This window comes from Anomaloglossus baeobatrachus, chromosome 6, assembly GCF_048569485.1.
Source record: "Anomaloglossus baeobatrachus isolate aAnoBae1 chromosome 6, aAnoBae1.hap1, whole genome shotgun sequence".
Taxonomy (NCBI): Eukaryota; Metazoa; Chordata; class Amphibia; order Anura; family Aromobatidae; genus Anomaloglossus; species Anomaloglossus baeobatrachus.
The window spans coordinates 127,342,990-127,369,049 of NC_134358.1; the positions used below are offsets into that span (position 1 = coordinate 127,342,990).

A 26,060-nucleotide genomic window follows, 5' to 3' on the forward strand; every position below is an offset into this window, starting at 1 on the left:
AACCCAGTCACCCTAAAATTAAAGCCATTCTCAGACCTACGACACCAGTACAAATTACCTCTCTGCCTCCATTTCTCATACCAACAGATAGCGCATTTCTTCTCGACCATCAGAGGGCAGATGGCGTCAAGTCGCCCCTCAACTTTTGAGGCCCTCTGCTCGGGGCGCACTTCAACTAAGGGCCTGATTTCAGCCATTTACAACATATTGTCAAGAGGGAACTCTTCAGAGATAGTGAAGCACACATATATGAAGAGATGGGAGGGCTGGATCGGTCGACCTATATCGGAAGCACTCTGGTCTGTGATATGGGCTAGGACATTTCGGTCCTCAGTCAGCACTCTCTATAAGGAGAACCAAGTCAAGGTCCTTATGACATGGTATCACACTCCAGAGCTTCTGCATAAGTTCAACCGCACCTATCCAGACGAATGTTGGAGATGTGGACTTGGGGGAGCATCCTTATACCATATATTCTGGACATGCCCAGCTATCGGTGGTTTCTGGGAGGAGGTGGAGTCCCTGATGGGTAGACTAGTAGGTAGAAATCTGAGTAGGGATCCGGTGGTGTATTTGCTAAACGCCCTCCCATCGTCTTTAAGCAAATCTGAATTAAAGCTTCTCCTGCATATTCTAACTGCTGCCAAATGTCTAATATCACTATTCTGGAAGAGGGTAGCACCGCCGTCAATCTCGGATCTCTACGCTAGGATAAAAGATGTGAGAAATATGGAGAGGTTGACGGCCCAGCTCCACAATACAATGGACGGATTTATAAAGACATGGTCTCTATGGGATGATTTGGGAAATACCTTCCAGATTTGAAGCCTGATTAGGTGGTGTAGATTTCTTTCCCCTTTCCAAGGCCGAAGTGTGCTGGGGGATTACCCCCCTTTTTTCTATCTGACATTTCATCTGTGTGTTGCATAATGTATCTAACGGCATACCTGGGAAATGTTTTCTTTACATGTATATCTGTTTTTGATTTATTGTAAAACTTGTTTAAAATCTTTTTTTCAAAAATAAAAAGTTGATAAAAAAAAAAGAAGATTATGTGGCAATACTGAAGCAACATCTCAACACATCAGCCAGGAACTTAAAACTTGAGTGGATATGGCTCTTCCAAATAGACAATGACCCAAAGCATACTTCCAAACTGATTACGAAGTGGCTGAAGGATAACAAAGTCAATGTTATGTAGTGGCCCTGATCTCAAGCCTATTAACTATTTATGGGAAAGCTGAAAGGCAGGTGCGAGCAAGGTGACCTACAAACATGGCTCAGTTATATCAGTTCTGTCAGGAGGAATGGGCCCAAATTCCTAACAACTATTGTCAGAAGCCTAGGAAAACACACTTCACCATGATTGAGCCATAGATTTCCATGCAAAACGATCGTTGGGGGTCTTCCCTTGGACTCCCACCTTTGTGAGACTGCACACGGCACTTTAATAAGTATGTATTAGCCTTTCATTTTTTGTTTATTTCTATTAGGAATCTCTGCACCACTTGGTTCCACTAACTTCCCAGTATTGCCTCACAGCACCTTGGAACAGGATTCCTTCTTCTCTTACTTTATTTTTTAATTTGTTTGATTGATTGCATCTTATTTTGCGCGTACATACTTGTTGCAGTTCCACATTTTTTCCTGCCACATCCTTGATCTATTTTTGTTTTGTATGTGTTTCACTTGTAATATGTATTTTATTAACTAGATTCTGAATATAAAAAAATATATATATTTTATTAAAAAGCACTCCTTTTCTCTGTGTTCTGGTATGTTTCTTTAGAGTGTTATCATGCAGTGGCTATCCTAAAGGTAACACTTGTTACCTGATGGCCATTTATTTCAATCATGTGCCTGAAGGATTTTTTGTTTCTAATATTGTGAGGAGCTTGTGGAATATATTTTTGTGTGCGTATAAATAAAATGTTTGTAAATTGTTTGTTGTTATTATGTAGAAACTTCAATAAAAACTGATTAATCATAAATTTGGTGCTAAGACAATATTTTTTGTGGAAAAAGAATAATTTTTGTGTTTCCAAAACTAAATGTTATAAAGTTTTGTGAATCAGCTGTAAGTAAAAAATTCTCAGTACACTCCTGTGGGGGGTTTCTGCTGTTTTGGCATGTCAGGGGCTCTGCAAATGGAACACAGCATTCACAATGTATTTCAGACAAATATAAGACCCAAAAATCAAATAGCGATCTTTTTTTTTTTAAGCCCTGTCATGTGTCCAAACAACAGTTTTTATCAAATATGGGGTATCATCACGTTTGGGAGAAATTGTGTAACAAATTATGGAGTCCATTTTCTCTATTGTGAAAATTACAAGTGTGGGGGTAAACAGCATTTTAGAGGAAAATTGTAATTTTTGTTTTCACTTCCACATTTTAAAAAGTTCTATGAAGCACCTATGGGTTAAAGATGCTCAATGCACCCCTAGATGAATCCCTTGATGGGTTTAGTTTAGAATATGGAGTCACTTATGGGGGTTTCTTATGTTTTGGTACCTCAGGGGCTCTTCAAATGAGACATGTTGTTAGCAATCCATTCTAGCAAAATTTATACTCCAAATACCAAATGTTGCTTCTTCTATTCTGAGCCCTGCTGTTTGTTCAAACAGAACTTTTTAATTACATGTGGAATATCAATGTAAATGTTTTCATGTTACCTCTTGCAAAAATGAAAAAGTTGGGGCTAAGGCTGCTTTCACATCAGCGTTTTTTAACTGCGGCAAGAATGGATTTTTTGCCGCAAAGCCAGATCATGCATTTGCAATGGAATCGCGGCAAGATGTAGTCACTTGCGGTTGCGTGCGGCATACACTGGATCCAGTGTTTTGCTGTATTTTATCTTTTTTCAAAAATGGTACTTGTAGCATTTTTGACCTCAGATAAAATACTGCATCTCACTGGATCCGGTACCTGCAATGCAGTTCAATGAGCACCGGATCATGCTCTACCGGAAATCACTGCATTCTGATAGGCAGGATCCTGTTGTCTGTACTGAGCATGCCCAGAAAGTAGTTCCTCCTCTGTGCTTTCTGATATAGTAGAGCTGCATTGGTTGAAGAAGACAGAAGAAAGAAGACAGAAGACCAGGATCATGGAGGGGTAGATGGAGGAGTAAGGAAAAGGAGATGGAGTAATAAAGATGGAGTCCCTAACTGTATCTGTATATTTATTTCTAATAAAGTGTCTGTGAATTTATTTCTAATAAAGTATTTTTTCTCTGTGTGGTGTCTTTTTTTTAACCCTTTGGTGGAGATTCTTAATGGCTGGGTCAAACGTAGCCTGACATTAAGAATCTAGGGCTTTATACTAGCTGGTAAAACAAAGATGGTATTAACCCCTTAATACCCAGCGTGCCACCCGGCACCAAGGCTGCTGGAAAAGTTGGATACAGTGCCAGAAGATGGCGCTTCCATGAAAGCACCATTTTTTCAGGTGGCTGCGGACTGCAATTTGCAGCAGGGGGGAGCCCAGAAAGCTTGGGCCACCCTGCGCTGAATATTTCAATACCCAGCTGCCTAGTTATACCTGGCTGGACACAAAAATTGGGCGAAGCCCACATAGTTTTTTTTAATTATCTTATGAAATTCATGAAATAATTAAAAAAAGGGCTTCCCTATATTTTTGGTCACCAGCCCGGGTACAAATAGGCAGCTTGGGGTTGGGGGCAACCCGTACCTGCCTGCTGTACCTGGTTAGCATACAAAAATATGGCGAAGCCCGCATCATTTTTTTTTTTAGTTTTTGTGCAAAAAAATAAAAAAAAAGGTTTCCCTGGATTTTCCATTGCCAGTGAAGGTAACACCAAGCAGTGGGGGGTTAGCAGCCAGTAGATGCTTGGATTACCCTTAGCAATAGAAAATGCAGCAGGATCCCACGCATTTTTTTTACCCCCAATCCTAGGGTTAGAGTTATGTGTTTGGGGTTTTTGTTTTGTTTTTTATGAATTTAAAAAAAATCGACATGGGCTTCCCTCATCGCGCACCCGAGTATTTTACTGCTCACTTATCCCTGTTCCTGACCACACAGCCAGCAGAGCCAGCAGTAGAGTAAAAAGAAGTAAAAAGTTCAACTGACTCCAGTGACTCCAGGCCGATTACTTGTTCTGTGTCCCCCTGCATCCATCGCAGCATGTGCCGGCTGTGAGGTCAGCTGAGTTTGGCCGGCACTGGAGTCTGCTGATCTGAACTCAGTTGAACTCCAGCCTGCACACTCTGTGATGGATACAGGAATGCATCCTGCGGGGGGGTTTAGTTTTCAAAATTAGGCAACTTGTGGGGGTTTCTGCTGTTTGGGAACCTTAGGGACCCTGTGAATGCGACATGGTGCCGCAATTTACGAGTATTTCAGCCAAAGTTGTGTTCCAAAATTCAAGTGGTGCTTCTTCTGTTTCAAGCTGTTGGTTCAAATAGAAGTTTCAGGCAACATGTGGGGTATCCCTGCGCCTTGAAGAATCTAGGTAACAAATTTTCGGGTCCATTTTCTCATGCTATCTTTTGCAAAGGTCCTCACAGTCCATTTATCCCGTTTTTGCGATCGTTGCATGTCGCTCCTAGCTGTCACATGCTGCGATGTCGCTAACTGCGCCGGATGTGCGTCACAACCACCATGACCCTGACGATATATCGTTAGCGATGTCGCAGAGTGTAAAGCACCCTTTACTGGTACATTTAATGATAGAAATTAGTTAAAGTATTTTCTGGACATAGAGATTAGTAAGCTATTATAAAGCCTTGGAAAATGTAGTCCAGAGGCACACATGGCAAGCTGGCAAGCCATTCAGGATGTAAATAATAACAGACCACCCCAATTGCTGCAAGGTGCTAAAGGGGCAAAAAAAAGGAAAGCAAAATGGGTGTTTTGGGAATAATTACAGGTGTTACAGCAACATTTTGTGACCTTTCAAAGTATTTTATACTAGATTTCTGGTATACAGTTTGATGAATCAGGACTTTTCATAAATGTCTCAGAATTGTCAAGGTTGGTTTAAGTGTCCAAAAACATTAGTACCGTATTTTTCGGATTATAAGACGCATTTTTCCTCCCAAAAATTTGGGAGGAAAATGAGGGATGCGTATTAAAATCCGAATGTAGCTTACCGAGTCCCAACGGCGCTTGTCAGTACGGCGCTGTTGTGTGCATCGGATCCACTCTGCTCGGCTCTGCTCTGTGCACGGCTGGTCTGTTCTGTTCGGCGCGCAGCTGCTTTGTGTTGCTCGGCGCATGGCTGCTTTGTGCTGCTCGGCGCGCGGCTGCTCTGTGCGGCGAGCGGTCATTCTCAAGATGTTGGTGGTCAGGGATTCAAATAATGGCGCCTAGAGTCAGCGCCTTGGCAGATGGAGCTCTCAACTCAAGCTGTCATCTGCGCACACACCGACTATGACCACCATTATTTGAAGCCCTCACCGTAGACCGCTGACATCTTCAGAATGGCTGGTGACTCCCTGCCCACTGCACAGAGCAGAGCGGCATCACCGAACTGCACAGAATGGCATCACCGGCCCCGCACAGGGCGGCGTCACCGTCCCCGCACAGAGCAGAGACCGCAGTGAGTATCTGGGCTGCATCACCCCGCTCCGCTGTTACCCCCTCTCCCTGGTAAGACACCACCAGATTATAAAACGGACCCCATATTTTTTTTCAGCTTTTTTTTTCTCCAAATTTGGGGTGCATCTTATAATCCGGTGCGCCTTAAAAAACGAAAAATATGGTAATTGGTGCAATACATGACATTTTATTTAGTAAATCTCTCCTATTTATTTTTAGATTGATGCTCAATAAATAATGCTGCTTGTGTCTTTTATAGTTTTAGTATCCATCAATAAATGGCTAGTGTGGAGAGGTAACTAAAGTATTTGTAGTCGAGTATTCATTTAATTTCTACTGAGGACAATTTTTATTTATCTAATGCTGATCTGCACAATATACGGCCCACATGCAGCATGCATCCCAACAAAGGATATTTTGCGGTACACGGAGAAAGGAGAAACTCCGGTTCTCATCTTCCTATACTCAACTGCATTCACATCTTTTAGACATAAAATCAGTAGGACACTGGAAGAGCAAAGTAGTGCTTGTCAGCTTCCACCCAGTCTTACAGCGGCGTCATAGGCTCACCATACTGCTGACCTCATCACAATGCTGCTGTAGTACAGTAAGCGTTCCATGGAGGAGCCAAGGATCCAATATAATACTGAGAGGAGTGGGGAGTTTGGTGGGGGCGACATTAAGGAGAGAGGTAGTGGGAGATATTATGGAGACGGGCAGTGTGGGGGATATTTTGTGTAGGTAGCACAGTGTGGTACAATTATTTATTCAGGTTTGCAGCATGGGAGATATTTATATTTATGGGGTAGCACAATGATACTTTTATTCTTAAGGACACATGTCAGTAAGTGTTACAGAAGACATAGAAGAGGGACTTCTAGAGAGATGAGCTCTGGGTGCGAAATTTCATCAGGAGTATGAACTATGAAAAAAGGGTTGGAGACAAAAGAGATGGGAACAACTTCAATCAGAGAAAATTTCACCTATACACCTATAAGTTAGCTGGATGTAAATGTTTATTTATGTTCCTGCCTACATTTCATCAGTACTGTGTATTTCTGTATGGTTCGCAGTCTGCTGAGGGATGGGAACAACAAATCTCAGTATCTCCTTACCATTGTCAAGGTCTTACTGGGAGTTACAGATTCACATGATACAAACATCTATGGAGCTAACGTAAAACTGCAATTGATCACTGTACTAAGCTTGCTGATGTATTCCTGTACTGAAGGTGATTCTGGTGATGTGTTCCTGTAGTGACGGTGGTCCTACCATGTTTTTCCAAAAATAAGACGCTGTCTTATACTTTTTTGCCCCCCAAAAAAGTGCTAGGGCTTATTTTTGGAGGTGGTCTTATTCTTGGAGAAACATTGTTGGGGTAAGTTTACCCCCCAAAAAAGCAGACCCCCTTACTTCCCAGGAGACTCATACTTACCAGACCCGGACGTCTGCGTGGCTCCCAGGTCCATCTGTGACCTCCAGTAGGCGCTCCCAGCAACTATGCTGCACACCGTCCTCTGCTTGGCGTCTGGTGAGTGTGATTGCGGGGTGTCCGCTGTCTATAATGAAGTGTCCTGCAGTATCTTTAACTTTTTTAGCTGCATGGGCATTTTGTGACTAGGGCTTATTTGCGGGGGAGGGCTTATATTTAAGCCTTGCTCCGAAAATGCTGAAAATCCCTGCTAGGGCTTATTTTTGGGGGAGGTCTTATTTTTGGAAAAACACGGTAGTGATGCATTCCTTTTCTGACAAAGTTTCTGATGATGCATTTGTGTACTGATTGTGGTTCTGGGTCTGTATTCATGCCCTGACAGTGATTTTGGCTCTGCATTCATGTACTAACAGTAGTTCTGTTCATGTAGCAATCCATAAGATAGTTCATGGTAAAACTGAAAAACTTAGTTTTGAGATTATGAGGATGATTTCGTTGAGTTACTGCTCAATTTTTCATAAAAAAAAATCCCCTCAGTGTAAGTTTGGGCAGAAACTCTCCAAATTATTCTCAATTACTCAAAACTTTCTTTGAACTTTCATTCTGATTACGTATTAATGATCTAACGGTGGTTCTGGTAAGGTGTTCATGTAAGTACCCCTTTTTTTGCTGCCCTTCGGATTAGTTCAGTATGGCAATGTGGCCCTTGGACCAAAAAATATTTTGCATCCCTGATCTGATGTAATCACCTTGGGAAATACATCAGGACTGAAAATTTTTCATAGCCATGATTCTGATTGTTAATAATGTATAGAAAGTTATACTATGCAATTTGGCAGAAATACCAGAGGCACCACTACTAGAATTTGATAGTATTTCTGGCAATAGAAATATTTTTGTATTCAAATTTCCCTGACTCTTCAATGCTAATTGGCATAAATATACATAAATAATTTACAATACTGTATAGTCTCCTATTTGTTGTTTGTATTTTTTAATGTTATATTGGGGCAAGTTACAACAATCCACAGTCCGCTATCAGGAATCGTAAGTCTGCAGTTACATAGAGTGGGCTGGAGACATCAGAAGACCTGACATCCCCTTTAACCATGTGTTGTGCAATATATTTTCTTGCTTATGAAATAATACTTTTGATTTATATCTTGATATATTCATCTGAGTATTATACCTTGGAGCAGGATAACCCAGATATAATGGATATGCCCTTACACTATCTTAATAAACCTAAAATCAGGAATACAACTTTTGAGCAGAATTACAAAATATCAGGTAATTGTGCACATGGCAGTTCTCTGATATTATGTGATAATAAAACAGACCTCCCTGAGTAATAGAATGCTTCAATAATAATCTGTAAAGCTACCAGGGGATTGTCAGATTCATTGCGGTCACCCTGCAGATTCATTAGCAGACTATAAGCTCCCATAAAGCAGCTGTTGGGAGTATTAAGATCATACCATGCAGGGCTGAAGATCTACCCTGGGAAATTTAAAATGCCTAATATTAGTAGATAACTCACCGAGCTACATGCAATAGCAATGACATCATTATGGTTGTATCAATACTTATAAGCAAAAACACATCTTTAAAACTGAATATATGTAAGTTATTTGCACTGCTCCAGATGATCCTTTTTGAACAGCACATTGTACTGGGGTGAATATGTCTTAAAAATTGTCATAATCATAAAATTGCTAAAATAGATGAGCCATGATTATAAATAACATATTTTGCTTTATAGTAACTACTAGCTATACTACCCGGCTTCGCCCGGGTTAATAACTGCTGTTAACAAAGAAGGGAATTTTGTTACTTACCGTAAATTCCTTTTCTTCTAGCTCCTATTGGGAGACCCAGACGATTGGGTGTATAGCACTGCCTCCGGAGGCCACACAAAGCAATTACACTAAAAAGTGTAAGGCCCCTCCCCTTCTGGCTATACACCCCCAGTGGGATCACTGGCTCACCAGTTTTAGTGCAAAAGCAAGAAGGAGGAAAGCCAATAACTGGTTTAAACAAATTCACTCCGAAGTAACGTCGGAGAACTGAAAACCGTTCAACATGAACAACATGTGTACCCGAAAAACAACCAAAAATCCCGAAGGACAACAGGGCGGGTGCTGGGTCTCCCAATAGGAGCTAGAAGAAAAGGAATTTACGGTAAGTAACAAAATTCCCTTCTTCTTCGGCGCTCCATTGGGAGACCCAGACGATTGGGACGTCCAAAAGCTGTCCCTGGGTGGGTAAAGAATACCTCATGTTAGAGCTGCAAGACAGCCCTCCCCTATAGGGAGGCAACTGCCGCCTGCAGGACTCTTCTACCTAGGCTGGCGTCCGCCGAAGCATAGGTATGCACCTGATAATGTTTGGTGAAAGTGTGCAGACTCGACCAGGTAGCTGCCTGGCACACCTGTTGAGCCGTAGCCTGGTGTCGCAATGCCCAGGACGCACCCACGGCTCTGGTAGAATGGGCCTTCAGCCCTGATGGAACCGGAAGCCCAGCAGAACGGTAGGCTTCAAGAATTGGTTCTTTGATCCATCGAGCCAGGGTGGCCTTAGAAGCCTGCGACCCTTTGCGCTTACCAGCGACAAGGACAAAGAGTGCATCCCAACGGCGCAAGGGCGCCGTGCGGGAAATGTAGATTCTGAGTGCTCTCACCAGATCCAACAAATGTAAATCCTTCTCATACCGATGAACTGCATGAGGACAAAACGAAGGCAAAGAGATATCCTGATTAAGATGAAAAGAGGATACCACCTTCGGGAGAAACTCCTGAATGGGGCGCAGCACTACCTTGTCCTGGTGGAAGACCAGGAAGGGAGCCTTGGATGATAGCGCTGCCAGCTCAGACACTCTCCGAAGAGATGTGATCGCCACCAGAAAAGCCACTTTCTGTGATAGTCTAGAAAGTGAAACCTCCCTCAGAGGCTCGAAGGGCGGCTTCTGAAGGGCAACTAGTACCCTGTTCAGATCCCATGGATCTAACGGCCGCTTGTACGGGGGTACGATATGGCAAACCCCCTGTAGGAACGTGCGCACCTTAGGAAGGCGTGCCAAACGCCTCTGAAAAAAGACGGATAGCGCCGAGACCTGACCTTTAAGGGAGCCGAGCGACAAACCTTTTTCTAACCCAGATTGCAGGAAAGAAAAGAAAGGTAGGCAATGCAAATGGCCAGGGGGACACTCCCTGAGCAGAGCACCAGGATAAGAATATCCTCCACGTTCTGTGGTAGATCTTAGCAGACGTGGGCTTCCTAGCCTGTCTCATGGTGGCAACGACCCCTTGGGATAATCCTGAAGACGCTAGGATCCAGGACTCAATGGCCACACAGTCAGGTTCAGGGCCGCAGAATTCCGATGGAAAAACGGCCCTTGGGACAGTAAGTCTGGTCGGTCTGGTAGTGCCCACGGTTGGCCAACCGTGAGCTGCCACAGATCCGGATACCACGCCCTCCTCGGCCAGTCTGGGGCGACGAGTATGACGCGGCTGCAATCGGATCTGATCTTGCGTAGCACTCTGGGCAAGAGTGCCAGAGGTGGAAACACATAAGGGAGCCGGAACTGCGACCAATCTTGCACTAGGGCGTCTGCCGCCAGCGCTCTTTGATCGCGAGACCGTGCCATGAAGGTTGGGACCTTGTTGTTGTGCCGGGACGCCATGAGGTCGACGTCCGGCCTTCCCCATCGGCGACAGATTTCCTGAAACACGTCTGGGTGAAGGGACCATTCCCCTGCGTCCATGCCCTGGCGACTGAGGAAGTCTGCTTCCCAGTTTTCTACGCCGGGGATGTGAACTGCGGATATGGTGGAGGCCGTGGCTTCCACCCACATCAGAATCCGCCGGACTTCCTGGAAGGCTTGCCGACTGCGTGTCCCCCCTTGGTGGTTGATGTATGCCACCGCTGTGGAGTTGTCCGACTGAATTCGGATCTGCCTTCCTTCCAGCCACTGCTGGAAGGCTAGTAGGGCAAGATATACTGCTCTGATTTCCAGAACATTGATCTGAAGGGTGGACTCCTGCTAAGTCCACGTACCCTGAGCCCTGTGGTGGAGATAAACTGCTCCCCACCCTGACAGACTCGCGTCTGTCGTGACCACCGCCCAAGACGGTGGTAGGAAGGATCTTCCCTGTGATAATGAGGTGGGAAGAAGCCACCACTGCAGAGAGTCCTTGGCCGTCTGGGAAAGGGAGACTTTCCTGTCCAGGGATTTTGACTTCCCGTCCCATTGGCGGAGAATGTCCCATTGAAGTGGGCGCAGATGAAACTGCGCAAACGGAACCGCCTCCATTGCCGCCACCATCTTCCCGAGGAAGTGCATGAGGCGTCTTAAGGAGTGCGACTGACTTTGAAGGAGAGCCTGCACCCCAGTCTGTAGAGACCGCTGCTTGTCCAGCGGAAGCTTCACTATCGCTGAGAGAGTATGAAACTCCATGCCAAGATATGTTAGTGATTGGGTCGGTGACAGATTTGACTTTGAGAAGTTGATGATCCACCCGAACGTCTGGAGAGTCTCCAGTGCAACAGTCAAGCTGAGTTGGCATGCCTCTTGAGAGGGTGCCTTGACCAGTAGATCGTCCAAGTAAGGGATCACAGAGTGTCCCTGAGAGTGCAAGACTGCTACCACTGCCGCCATGATCTTGGTGAACACCCGTGGGGCTGTCGCCAGACCAAATGGCAGAGCTACGAACTGAAGATGGTCGTCTCCTATCACGAAGCGTAGAAAGCGTTGGTGCTCTGTAGCAATCGGCACGTGGAGATAAGCATCCTTGATGTCTATTGATGCTAGGAAATCTCCTTGAGACATTGAGGCAATGACTGAGCGGAGGGATTCCATCCGGAACCGCCTGGCGTTCACATGCTTGTTGAGCAGTTTTAGGTCCAGAACAGGACGGAATGAGCCGTCCTTTTTTGGCACCACAAAGAGATTGGAGTAAAAACCTTGACCTCGTTCCTGAAGAGGAACAGGGACCACCACTCCTTCTGCTCTTAGAGAATTCACCGCCTGCAGAAGGGCATCTGCTCGGTCGGGATGTGGGGAAGTTCTGAAGAACCGAGGCGGAGGACGAGAACTGAACTCTATCCTGTACCCGTGAGACAAAATGTCTGTTACCCACCGGTCTTTGACCTGTGGCAGCCAAATGTCGCAAAAGCGGGAGAGCCTGCCACCGACCGAGGATGCGGAGGGAGGCGGCCGAAAGTCATGAGGCAGCCGCCTGGGAAGCGGTACCTCCGGTTGCTTTCTTGGGGCGTGAGTGAGCCCGCCAGGAATCAGAGCTCCTTTGCTCTTTCTGAGTCCCTTTGGACGAGGAGAATTGGGGCTTGCCCGAGCCTCGAAAGGACCGAAACTTTGACTGCCACTTCCTCTGTGGAGGTTTGCTTGATCTGGGCTGGGGTAAGGAGGAGTCCTTACCTTTGGACTGTTTAATGATTTCCGCCAATTGCTCACCAAACAGTCTGTCTCCAGATAATGGCAAGCTGGTTAAACATTTTTTAGAAGCAGAATCTGCTTTCCATTCCTTTAACCACAAGGCTCTGCGCAAAACTACAGAGTTGGCGGATGCCATTGAGGTACGGCTCGTAGAGTCCAGTACCGCATTGATAGCGTAGGTCGCAAACGCAGATATTTGCGTAGTTAGGGACGCCACTTGCGGCACTGCTGGACGTATGAGAGAGTCCACCTGTGCCAGACCAGCTGAAATAGCTTGGAGCGCCCACACGGCCGCGAATGCTGGAGCAAACTACGCGCCAATAGCTTCATAGACAGATTTCAACCAAAGGTCCATCTGTCTTGTCATTGGCATGTTTAAGTGAAGCCCCATCCTCCACTGCAACTATGGATCTAGCTGCAAGCCTGGATATTGGAGGGTCCACTTTTGGACACTGGGTCCAGCGTTTGACCACGTCAGGGGGAAAAGGATAACGTGTATCCTTAAGGCGTTTAGAAAAACGCTTGTCCGGATAAGTATTGTGTTTCTGGATGGATTCTCTGAAGTCAGAGTGGTCCAGAAAAGTACTCAATTTACGCTTGGGATACAGGAAATGGAATTTCTCCTGCTGTGCAGCTGCCTCCTCTGCAGAAGGGGCTGGGGGAGAAATATCCAACAGCCTATTGATGGCCGCTATAAGGTCATTTACCATGGCGTCACCATCTGGCGTATCCAAATTGAGTGCGGCGTCAGGACAAGACTCCTGATCACCCACCTCTGAGCCATCATATAGAGACCCTTCTCGCTGAGACCCTGATCCGCGTGATGACGTGGAGGGTCTCTCCCAGCGAGCTCGCTTAGGCGGACTGGGACTGTCATCGGAGTCAGAGCCCTCAGCCTGTGATGCCTGGGACCCCCTTGAATTACGGATTAATTCCAGCTGAGGGGGGCCGGGGAACATAGACACAGCGGTGTCCATGGTCTGAGCAACTGGCCTGGACTGCAAGGTCTCCAGGATTTTTGTCATAGTCACAGACATTTTATCAGCAAAGACTGCAAATTCTGTCCCCGTCACCGGGGTAGGGTTCACAGGCGTCTCTGCCTGGGCTACCACCACAATAGGCTCTGGCTGACGAAGTGCCACTGGGACTGAACATTGCACACAATGAGAGTCGTTGGAGCCTGCTGGTAGATTAGCCCCACATGCTGTACAAGCAGTGTATACAGCCCGTGCCTTGGCACCCTTGCGTTTTGCGGATGACATGCTGTTGTCTCCTCAAAGCAATATAGGGTGTACAGCCAAGAAGCGACCTTACAGTGCAGTACACAAATATAACACTGTGGCACTAGTGGGGCCGCACGTATGTGCTGCTTACCGCCCGCTTAGCGCGGGTGTGTGGTCGCCAGAAACCCCTAGCCTGGGTCCCTCAGAGCCTGCGTCCGTTTTCCAGCCAGACTGCATGTGTATAATGGCTGCCGGCGTCCTGGGGAGCTGCAAGCCTGGGGGCGGGCCTAGGGCGTGCACAGAGAAAAAAGCGCGAAGCCTGTGTCCTACTGTGCTCAGTGAGAGGGCTGGAGCATGTAAATCGTGCTCCAGCCCTCGGCGCTGCCGATTGAACAACGTCTCTCCCCTACCCTGATTGACAGGGTGGGGGGCGTTAACGAAGCGGAGCTAGGCCGCAGAAAACCGGGGACTAAAGTTAGAAGCGCCGCCGCCGTAAAAGCGCGGTCGGCGCGTCCCCGGCGCACTACAAGTCGCAGCTGCGCCGCCGCTCCAGGGGCGGTCGGCGCGGCGATCCACACACATAAAGTCCCCCAGTAATCTGCGGGGACTATAAGCCCAGCGCACAGCGCTACAGTCCCCGGCGCACTAGCACACCCAGCAAGCCTGGGGTGTGCGTGGCCTGCCATACGGGGACACAGAGTACCTGAAAGTTGCAGGGCCTTGTCCCTGAACGGCACTCCCGCTCCACATCCAGCAGGTTCAATGGGTCTGTGGATGGAGCCCGGCCTCAGGGCTTGGTGGCCGGTAAGATCCCACTTCCTCAGAGCCCCTCAGGGGGATGGGGAAGGAAAACAGCATGTGGGCTCCAGCCTCCGTACCCGCAATGGGTACCTCAACCTTACAAACCACAAGTGGGGTAAGAAGGGAGCATGCTGGGGGCCCCATATGGGCCCTCTTTTCTTCCATCCGATATAGTCAGCAGCTACTGCTGACTAAACATTGGAGCTATGCGTGGATGTCTGACCTCCTTCGCACAAAGCAGAAAACTGGTGAGCCAGTGATCCCACTGGGGGTGTATAGCCAGAAGGGGAGGGGCCTTACACTTTTTAGTGTAATTGCTTTGTGTGGCCTCCGGAGGCAGTGCTATACACCCAATCGTCTGGGTCTCCCAATAGAGCGCCGAAGAAATAGAATGTATTAACAAAAATGTATTCTGCACACTTATCTGCAAGCCTCGCTTCCTTATCCTTAGAAAGTTCATTAGCTCTTGAGGAAGCAGTTCTTGTCTGCAAGCCTTGCTTCCCTCTCCTCAGGAAGTTCATTGGCCTTTGAGGAAGCAGTTCTTGTTTTCATGTCTGCAAGCCTCACATCCCTCTCCTCAGAAAGTTCATTGGCTCTTGAGGAAGCAGCTCTTGTTTTCATGTCTGCAAGCCTCACTTCCCTCTCCTCAGAAAGTTCATTGGCCCTTGAGGAAGCAGCTCTTGTTCTCTTGTCTGCAAGCCTAACTTCCCTCTCCTCAGAAAGTTCATTGGCTCTTGAGAACAGCAGCTGCTGTTCTCATGTGTGTCAGCCTTGTTTCTCGGGCTTCACATTTTTCATTGGCCCTTAATGCAGCTTTTCTTTTTGCATCAGCTGACATTCGTGCCAAGGAATTTCTTTTCTTATGAGGCATTATCGTGGTAAAAATAGTCTGTAACTGACAGTTTCTATATCCTCTCACATAGAGGTAATGTGACTGACATCAGCCTTTCCACCAACACACTCTAAAGGCTGCTTTACACGGTACGATCGATCGTACCCACCCCTGTCCTTTTTGCGTCACGGGCAAATCGCTGCCCATGTCGCACAAAGTCGGTAACCCCCGTCACACGTACTTACCTCTCGTGCGACCACGCTGCGGGCGGCGAACGTCCACTTCCTGGAGTGGGAGGGACGTTCGGCATCACAGAGACGTCACACGGCCGCCGGCCAATAGAAGCGGAGGGGCGGAGATGAGCGGGACATAAAAATCCCGCCCACCTCCTTCCTTCACATAGCCGGCAGCGGCCGCATGACACAGGTGAGCTGCTGTTCATCGTTCCCGGGGTGTCACACAGAGCGGCGTGTGCTACCACGGAAATGATGAACAACTAAATTAAACGATATTATGGAACCTAGAGACCAGTACACGACTCACGATTTGTGAGCGATACTGCATCGCTAGGAGGTGTCACACAGGCCGGCATCGCTAGCAATGCCAGATGTGCGTCACAAAAGCCGTGACCCCGACGATCTATCGCACAATAGATTGTCTGGTATAAAGCAGCCTTAAGACCTCTTTCACACGTACGTGCCTCCGGTAGGTGTCTGGTGCGTTTCCTCACGTACCGGAGATACGTACACACGTAAAGCTATGTTTTCAAATGGAGTTGGACACACGTATGTATTTACGCACGGAATGTGTGTCCGTTCCGTACATATGTGTGTCTGTGTGTTTCTCATGGCAACATGTCCATTTTTCTCCGGCATCACTGGTGTCACACGGAATGCAAACGGACTACACGGAGGTGTTCCGTGTTACATGCGCTGGAGAAAACACACGTTTGAGAAAATAAAAAAAAAAAAAAAAACTGTACTCACCTTCTCCAGCCCTCCTGTCTCTGCCACTGCTGTCACTTGCTTCCGACCGCCGCTCATTATGCTCATTGAGTATTCACTTCACTGCGGACAGAAGCAGCAGCAGCAGGTAGGCGGCAGGACTGGAGACCGAAGATCAGCACCACAGACAGCGACGCCAGGGACAGGTGAGCAGAAAGTTCCCGTTCTCCATGTGTTATCACAGATAACATACGGAGAACACACGTAGGCCATAAACACGGCTCACGGAGGGCAAAACGCACCTCTGACACGTCAGTGAAAAACGTGCGTGGTTTTTCACGAAATTGTGAAAGAGGCCTAACTGACATCCTATTACCTCACATAAACTTTGTTATACTGAGAATGTCCTTTGTTGCCTATACTAACCAATCAGAGTTCAGATTAATTAACTGTAGCAAAATAGAAGCTGAGCTGTGATTGGTTGCTATTGGCAGCCTGATAAATCCCCAGGCAACAGAAAGCCCTCCCCCCTGACAGTATATATTAGCTCACACATACACATATAGACAGGTCATGTGACTGACAGCTGCCGTATTTTCTATATGGAACATTTGTTGTTCTTGTAGTTTGGCTGCTTATTAATCAGATTTTTATTTTTGAAGGATAATACCAGACTTGTGTGTGTTTTAGGGTGATAATGTGGAGAGGTTGGTGTATGTGTGGTGAGATGTGTGCTGAGGGTGGTATATCTGTTCAAGCACGTGGTAGTGTTTGGCGCATTTTGTGTGTGTGTTCATATACCCGAGTGTGGTGAGTATCCCTTGTTGGGGCCCCACCTTAGCAACTGTACGGTATATACTCTTTGGCACCATCGCTCTCATTCTTTAAGTCCCCCTTGTTCACATCTGGCAGCTGTCAATTTGCCTCCAACACTTTTCGTTTCACTTTTTCCCCATTATGTAGATAAGGGCAAAATTGATTGGTAAATTGGAACACGTGGGGTTAAAATTTCACCTCACAATATAGCCTATGATGCTCTCGGGGTCCAGACATGTGAGTGTGCAAAATTTTGCGGCTGTAGCTGCGACGGTGCAGATGCCAATCCCGGACATACACACATAGATACATACACATACATACATACCTACATACATACACACACATTCAGCTTTATATATTAGATAACATATATTGGCCGTATTAAAGGGAACCTTCATGAAAATCCAGTCCATTCCCCAGGCACCACGTTAGATAGTAGATAGATATGTAGTTTTGTGAGTGAAGATTCAGTATAACCTGTGTTTTCATCATTTAATCCTCCACTCTGGATTTTTGGTCCAGTGGGCGGTCCTATCAGTGATGGACAACTCTATCTGTATTTACACGTATTCTAAGAAAGGTGTCAGTCACAGATAGCACCGCCCACCGGACAGAAAATCCCAGAACAGATGAAAACACAGGTTATACTGAATCTTAACTGATAGAACTGTATATGTATCTACTCAGTTCCCCATAACTGCATATATGTTTGAATCACTTCTGTCAATCTGTTTACTATTCATATTTAGGTATGGAGCACTAAAGAGTATATGTTTTCTTATAATATTCAGTGAGACCTGTTTATCACTAGTTTTATCTGCTGGGTAGAATTTTTTTTTTATAATGTAATTTTTACAATTTTACTTTTGGAACTGGAATCTCATCACTCTAACATGTGTCCCTCACCCATCAGCATTGACAATTTTTCACTCTACATTTTTTAGTGTCAAGTTTTGAGTTTTTACATGTGGTTGGTATAGACATGGAAAAGAAACATCATCGTGTATCAAAAGTCAAGAGAAGGTTGAAGGATTAATATGGAATTTGGGGTATTGTCCACTTTGGAATGTATGCAGCCTAATTTCAATTTTCTTTATTTTTTGGGGTGAGGCAGAGGCTACGCAGCCACAAGACAGTTTGTTTTTTGTTTAAAAAATATTGAAAAAAAAGCTGAATGGCATCTGATGCGCCCTACAGATTTCTGAAGTATACAGTATAGTGAGCTCTTTCTAAAGCATCTTTCAAATACCAACAATTAGAAAGACGACCTGCGCCTCTACCAACCCAACAGGTTCTCAGCTTCTGCACAATTGTAGACAATTTTATCTTCAGCGGATTAAAATGGATTTCTTAGCAAAATACAGGGTTACAACAAGTCCAACCTAGAAAGGTTTTTACTTGCAGTCAGTCATCTAATTCAGTATTAAGATCAAGAATTGAAATATTTAGATGCAAATAATGAATATTTTAAGGCTTAGTGAGCATGTCACAGCGGAAGACAGGGCACCTTGGACTACACTTGTCATGGTCCTTGATGATTAAGAAGGCCTTACTACAGACGTAAAATGCACAGAGCTATGTATCTACCGTATATAATATTTATATACCACGTATGATCTATCTTTTGCAGCTTTCATTTCACAGTAATAGTAATTAGTATAGTAATTGTGTGCACAAAATGTATTAAATTAGCTTAAGAAGTATAAACTGAGAAATGACTGATCCTAATCAGAGACACATACAATTTTATATATATATATATATATATATACACATTCATCTTCAAAATAATCAGTTAAAGTCTAAATAAAGAAGAGAATAAGGGCAGAATCTGCTATTACCTAGCAGACAGACACGGGTTGTATAGGACTATACATATTGCTACATAATATATGTTAATAGAGCGTAATGTTAATTAATATATTTTCCGGTTATTTCAGCACTAGGCACCTTAGCGTGCATTAACCCTTTATATTCACAGGCATGTTCTGTTAACCTAAGCCCTCATCTTTTGTACCATCATCTTTGTTTCTTCCAATCTGCATTAACCCATTCATTACAAAAGGCCTACGATTACCAGCAGCATCTGCTCTTCCAACACATCCATCTACATAATTTAATCTTCTCGCCAGCAGCCTCATACCCATTGCAACCCATCACTTCTTGCCAGCTCATTGCTTAGGGCTGTTTTCTGTTTTTTTTCATGGCTTTGTCTTTCATTCATCAGCAGAAAACCTTTTTTTGCTCGATTAAAGAATACATAAAATGACATATCATAGATTGCCTCCATAGGAATTTATCATATTGTAGATTGATTGAATCACAGACCGTGCTATATTAGCCTCCGGTCCTTTATGCTGACTCAACAGAACCATCAGCATGTCCTGGTCCTGAACTCTTGAGCCTTTTGTCTGTGTAATAGCATAAGGGTCGTGTGTAATCTGCAGAGCATTGTTGGACAAGGAAAGCTTGAGCGGAGATACTGCAGATGGGAGCTGTCCATGCGCCTAAGTGCTGAAATGCTGCAGCCACAGAGAATCACAACATCCTATAATCTTCACATACCTGTTACGCATTAAATCCGTGCGGAAAGAAGCAATCTGTCCATCTTGGAGAAGGAAATATGAGCTGTCTACTTTAGTCAAGTTTCCGGAATAATGTCTTCAGGTGTGGGGTTTGCCAGAAGGCTTGCGTGCCAGAGAACGAGCTGGAAGGAGGCAGTGAAAGAGTCCTCCCCAGCAGTGCTTGTCTTCAAGGCAATAAAGGAAAAAAAGATTTGCTTGCAATAGCAGACCCTCCCCTGATATCTCATTGGCTGATCGGAAATTGTGGAGCAAATATTTAAACTAAATTTCGCATTTCTTTGGAGAACAGAAGCCTCTCGTATAAACAGGAAATATCATCCAATACTACGGTGAAATTATTGCACACTATTTAATAAAAAATTACCTAAAATGTCTGTGCCTGTTTTCACCTATTTATCATTAACATTATCTTAGCTATAATAATTGCAAAATTATAAAATTCTTATATATAGTTGGTAAATACAATAAGAAAATGAAAGAAAATAACTGATAATTATTATCACCCAAGTAAATAAATGTGAAATAAGAAACATATAATTAAGATTATACAAACCTTGCTATTTTAGAATGCATACCATTACATACAGTCAGGGCCAGAAATATTTGGACAGTGACACAAGTTTTGTTATTTTAGCTGTTTACAAAAACATGTTCAGAAATACAATTATATATATAATATGGGCTGAAAGTGCACACTCCCAGCTGCAATATGAGAGTTTTCACATCCAAATCGGAGAAAGGGTTTAGGAATCATAGCTCTGTAATGCATAGCCTCCTCTTTTTCAAGGGACCAAAAGTAATTGGACAAGGGACTCTAAGGGCTGCAATTAACTCTGAAGGCGTCTCCCTCGGTAACCTGTAATCAATGAAGTAGTTAAAAGGTCTGGGGTTGATTACAGGTGTGTGGTTTTGCATTTGGAAGCTGTTGCTGTGACCAGACAACATGCGGTCTAAGGAACTCTCAATTGAGGTGAAGCAGAACATCCTGAGGCTGGAAAAAAAGAAAAAATCCATCAGAGAGATAGCAGACATGCTTGGAGTAGCAAAATCAACAGTCGGGTACATTCTGAGAAAAAAGGAATTGACTGGTGAGCTTGGGAACTCAAAAAGGCCTGGGCGTCCACGGATGACAAGAGTGGTGGATGATCGCCGCATACTTTCTTTGGTGAAGAAGAACCCGTTCACAACATCAACTGAAGTCCAGAACACTCTCAGTGAAGTAGGTGTATCTGTCTCTAAGTCAACAGTAAAGAGAAGACTCCATGAAAGTAAATACAAAGGGTTCCCATCTAGATGCAAACCATTCATCAATTCCAAAAATAGACAGGCCAGAGTTAAATTTGCTGAAAAACACCTCATGAAGCCAGCTCAGTTCTGGAAAAGTATTCTATGGACAGATGAGACCAAGATCAACCTGTACCAGAATGATGGGAAGAAAAAAGTTTGGAGACAAAAGGGAACGGCACATGATCCAAGGCACACCCCATCCTCTGTAAAACATGGTGGAGGCAACGTGATGGCATGGGCATGCATGGCTTTCAATGGCACTGGGTCACTTGTGTTTATTGATGACATAACAGCAGACAAGAGTAGCCGGATGAATTCTGAAGTGTACCGGGATATACTTTCAGCCCAGATTCAGCCAAATGCCGCAAAGTTGATCAGACGGCGCTTCATAGTACAGATGGACAATGACCCCAAGCATACAGCCAAAGCTACCCAGGAGTTCATGAGTGCAAAAAAGTTGAACATTCTGCAATGGCCAAGTCAATCACCAGATCTTAACCCAATTGAGCATGCATTTCACTTGCTCAAATCCAGACTTAATACGGAAAGACCCACAAACAAGCAAGACCTGAAGGCTGCGGCTGTAAAGGCCTGGCAAAGCATTAAGAAGGAGGAAACCCAGCGTTTGGTGATGTACATGGGTTCCAGACTTAAGGCAGTGATTGCCTCCAAAGGATTCGCAACAAAATATTGAAAATAAAAATTTTTTTTGGGTTTGGTTTATTTGTCCAATTACTTTTGACCTCCTAAAATGTGGAGTGTTTGTAAAGAAATGTGTACAATTCCTACAATTTCTATCAGATATTTTTGTTCAAACCTTCAAATTAAACGTTACAATCTGCACTTGAATTCTGTTGTAGAGGTTTCATTTCAAATCCAATGTGGTGGCATGCAGAGCCCAACTCGCGAAAATTGTGTCACTGTCCAAATATTTCTGGACCTAACTGTATATACTAGTCAATTCTATTAGAAGATTTTACTTATTAATTATTATTATATTGGAAATTAGTGTGACGGTACGGTTTCATTTGCGATTTTCATGAACGAGTGCAATCTAATAAAACATCGGACTGCACTTGTACCAGTGTTTATCAGTGTCCTTCTACTATTTTTCCTCAGCTCTAATCATGCTGAGGATCAAATCGCAGTATGCTGCTTATGGCTGCATAGATCACACCAGACTTGTTAATGCAAGTCTATGGATGCGAGAAAAATATCACACAACATTAAATATGCATGTCATACGGTTGTCATACGGATGTCATATGGATGGCATATGCATGGCATGCGCATGTCACACAGATACTAGGTGAGAAAAACCTACCCACTCGCATAGGACTTGCACAGCACTTGCATGACACACGGATGCTAGGTGAGGAATAAAACGTGCACTCGCATGACATACACAAGACCATACTCATGACACTCGTCCCACTTTCAGGACAAGTATCGGAGTGATTATTTCTATGCAAGTGGAACCGTACCCAAACACATACAAGCAAGTGGAAAACATACAAGGTAGATCTAATGTTGGAAGGTGGCGGATACAATATTTCAAGTTGACAAGTTGCAAGTTCACAATCCAGAAACGTCAGTGACTGGATGAAAGATGCAATTGTGATGCCCCTGAACTAGTCATGGTGTCACAGGGTACTGCACCCTTTTTCTCTCGTGGTGCAGGACTCAATCCCTCTTGGTTCTGGGTTCCCAACCTATGATACTGCCTCCATTCGCATGCAAATCCCAACCACAGCTCAAACCACACCCTGTCAGACACACCAGTGGGCTGCCTAGCTGGAAAAGGGCCGCCCGCCTAGGGCTCAGATAGGCTGGTGGGAGGGAAGTTAGTAGTTCGGTGTTAGCGCTCAAGAAGTGAAGGGCTGAGGGAGTAGTGGCTCCCTGTATGCTGCGATTGGGTTGCAGACGGTGGTCTGGGCCCAGAGGCTACACAACGCTACAGACACACAGCGCTCCACAAACAACGCAACACACATACAACACCGCTCTCACCCCCCGTCACACCCAGACAACACCCAGAACATGTACAGCGCCCTACACAAACACTTGGTAACTACACACAACAACATCTATATAAATATATAACAAAAATCATACATGAACTACACAATACGTAAATTCTAAAATACCCGATGCGTAGAATCGGGCCACCTTCTAGTATATATATAATTGCCTTATTCTGTCTGTCTGTCTTGCTCCAAAATTGTGTCACCGTGACAGTGTCGTTAGAGTGACAACTGTTGGATTGGCCGCTGGGCTCGGCCTGGCCCTGCCCCCCCCCACGGATTGGCCGCTCGCCTCGGCCTGGCCCTGCCCCCCACATGGATTGGCCGCTCGCCTCGACCCTTCGCACGCATCGACCGCTCGGCCACGCCCCTTCCCCCGAATTCAAACGAAGCCCCGACTCCCCCAGCCCAGACATAACCTTGCGATGCTGGGATCGTGACGGAGCCAGTGTACGCTGGTAACCATGATAAACATAGGGTAACTATAGGAAGCACTTCCCTTAGTTACCCGATGTGTATCATGGTTACCAGCGAACACCGGCTCCCGGTACACATGTGCAGGGAGCCGGCATACGCTGCGGTCAATAATGAAGTGTCATGCAGCAGTGAAAGAGTTAAAGACACTGCAAGACACTTCATTATAGGCAGCGGGCACCCCCAAAAGAGAGAAGACAGAAGAAAGAAGACCCCGCAGTCATACTCACCAGACGCCGACCGGGAGCAGGTGGGCGCATCAAGGTCCTGCAGCGGTGGAACACACACACACGCACACACATAAGAACAGACACACACATCAGATCACACTCACTCACTCTCACACACACCTCACACACACATCAGATCGCATCCACACACTCACAACATCCAGTGATATCGCTTACTTCTCGGCAGCGATACTGTGCGTGCAGTGACCTTCCAGGACCTGCCGGAGGATCACATGGCTGGAAGCATGTGGTATCTCCGGATGTTGTGAGTGTGTGAGCGCGTATGTGCGATATCGTCAGTGTGCGTGTATGCGATCGGATGTGTGCGTGTATGCGATCGGATGTGTGCGTGTATGCGATCGGATGTGTGCGTGTGTTCTGATGTGTGAGTGTATGCGATCGGATCTGTGAGTGTCGGCAGAAGGCAGAGGAGCACGGCGTGCAGCACAGCTGCTGGGATCGCCCACCGGAGGGCACAGGGAGAAGTGGGGTGTGAGTGTATGCGATCAGATGTGTGCGTGTATACTGTCTGATGTGTGACTGTGGAGCATGATGGGGAGTGCGCAGCATGGGGGATGGAGCACGATGGGGGTACGCAGCATGGGGGATGGAGCACGATGGGGGGTGCACAGCATGGAGGATGGAGCACGATGTGGAGTGCGCAGCATGGGGAATGGAGCATGATGGGGGGTGCGCAGCATGGGGAATGGAGCACAATGGGAGGTGCGCAGCATGGGGGGTGCGCAGCATGGGGGATGGAGCACGATGGGGGGGTGCGCAGCATGGGGGATGGATCATGGTGGGGGGTGCGCAGCATGGGGGATGGAGCACGATGGGGGGTGCGCAGCATGTGGGATGGAGCACGATGGGGGGTGCGCAGCATGGGGGATGGAGCACGATGGGGAGTTCGCAGCATGGGGGATGGAGCACGATGGGGAGTGCGCAGCATGGGGGATGGAGCACGATGGGGGGTGCGCAGCATGGGGGATGGAGCACGATGGGAGGTGCGCAGCATGGGGGATGGAGCACGATGGGGGGTGCGCAGCATGGGGGATGGAGCACGATGGGGGTGCGCAGCATGGGGGATGGAGCATGATGGGGAGTGCGCAGCATGGGGGATGTTGCACGATGGGGGTGCGCAGCATGGGGGATGGAGCACGATGGGGGGTGCGTAGCAATGGGGATGGAGCACCATGGGGGGTGCGCAGCATGGGGGATGGAGCACAATGGGGGTTGCGCAGCATGGGGGATGGAGCATGATGGGGGTGCACACCTCCCCCCAAAACACACACACACACCGCCACACGCGCACCGCACAACACACCACACACACACTGGGAACCACAAACACCGCCCTACACAGACACCCACACACAGACAACGCCGCACACACACAACACCCAACACACAAACACCGCGGCATACACAAATATACACACATACCGCGCAACACACACACTACACAAAACATACCTCCCCCAAAACACACACACGCACTCCACACCCACACAAACCGCACAACACACACAGCACCACACACACACAATGCTGCAGACACACAGCGCTCCACAAACAACGCAACACACACAACGCAACACACAAACAACACCGCTCTCACACACACCCACACCCAGACAACACCCAGAACATTTACAGCGCCCTACACAAACACTGGCAACTACACACAACCACATCGATATATATAACAAAAAAAATACATTAACTACACAATAAATTCTAGAATACCCGATGCGTTAGAATCAGGTCACCTTCTAGTGCAAATATAAAAGGATATACTATAAATAGTCACTCAAGTATTAAATATAATAAATTACATATTTACACAATTCAAGTACTGTATAAAATTAAGTTGAATTAAATTAAAGTGCCCAGTGCTATGTGCCTAAAAGTATTAAGATGTCTAGTGCTGTATTCTTCCAAAATTAATAGGCAAAGATGTATGTGTGCAATCAAAAATTATAATGAACCATGTGAATGTGGTGTTCAAATTACCTGCTGTGAGGGCTATTAGATTTGTAGACCTCCGTTCCCGACATGTGTTTCGTCTAATCTGGACTTCCTCAGGGGTGTTAGGTGTGAGACTATGGGTTGTCAGGACATGAGGTTTTTATATGCAAAGGTATCAAGGACCATCACGTAAGAATTTTGAATTTCCCACCCGAGAAAAGCCGGATGCAGCGGCACGCCGATCATGTGACCAGTCCCCGCATCACGTGACCTGCGTCGACCGGACATGGAACGCAAGTACGGATGCCGTCATAGAAACAGACGGCCTAACACCATCACAATCCTTACTGCCGATTGCTCCCAGCTCTGACCTATTTTGACTACATATTTGGATTACTGCAAAAGCCGCTACATGTACTTACAGTTG

The 26,060-nt window shown here is 46.0% G+C and overlaps 1 protein-coding gene across 1 annotated transcript in view; it reads right to left on the minus strand.

Moving 5' to 3' along the window:
• The window catches only part of CLVS1 (clavesin 1), a 154,912-nt gene extending 135,097 nt beyond the window's left edge, over positions 1-19,815 (minus strand). The window contains exon 1 of the mRNA XM_075353245.1: positions 19,631-19,815. The gene's annotated coding sequence lies outside the window, so the exon portion shown is untranslated. The remainder of the gene's footprint in view (positions 1-19,630) is intronic.
• Positions 19,816-26,060: the final 6,245 nt, after the last annotated feature.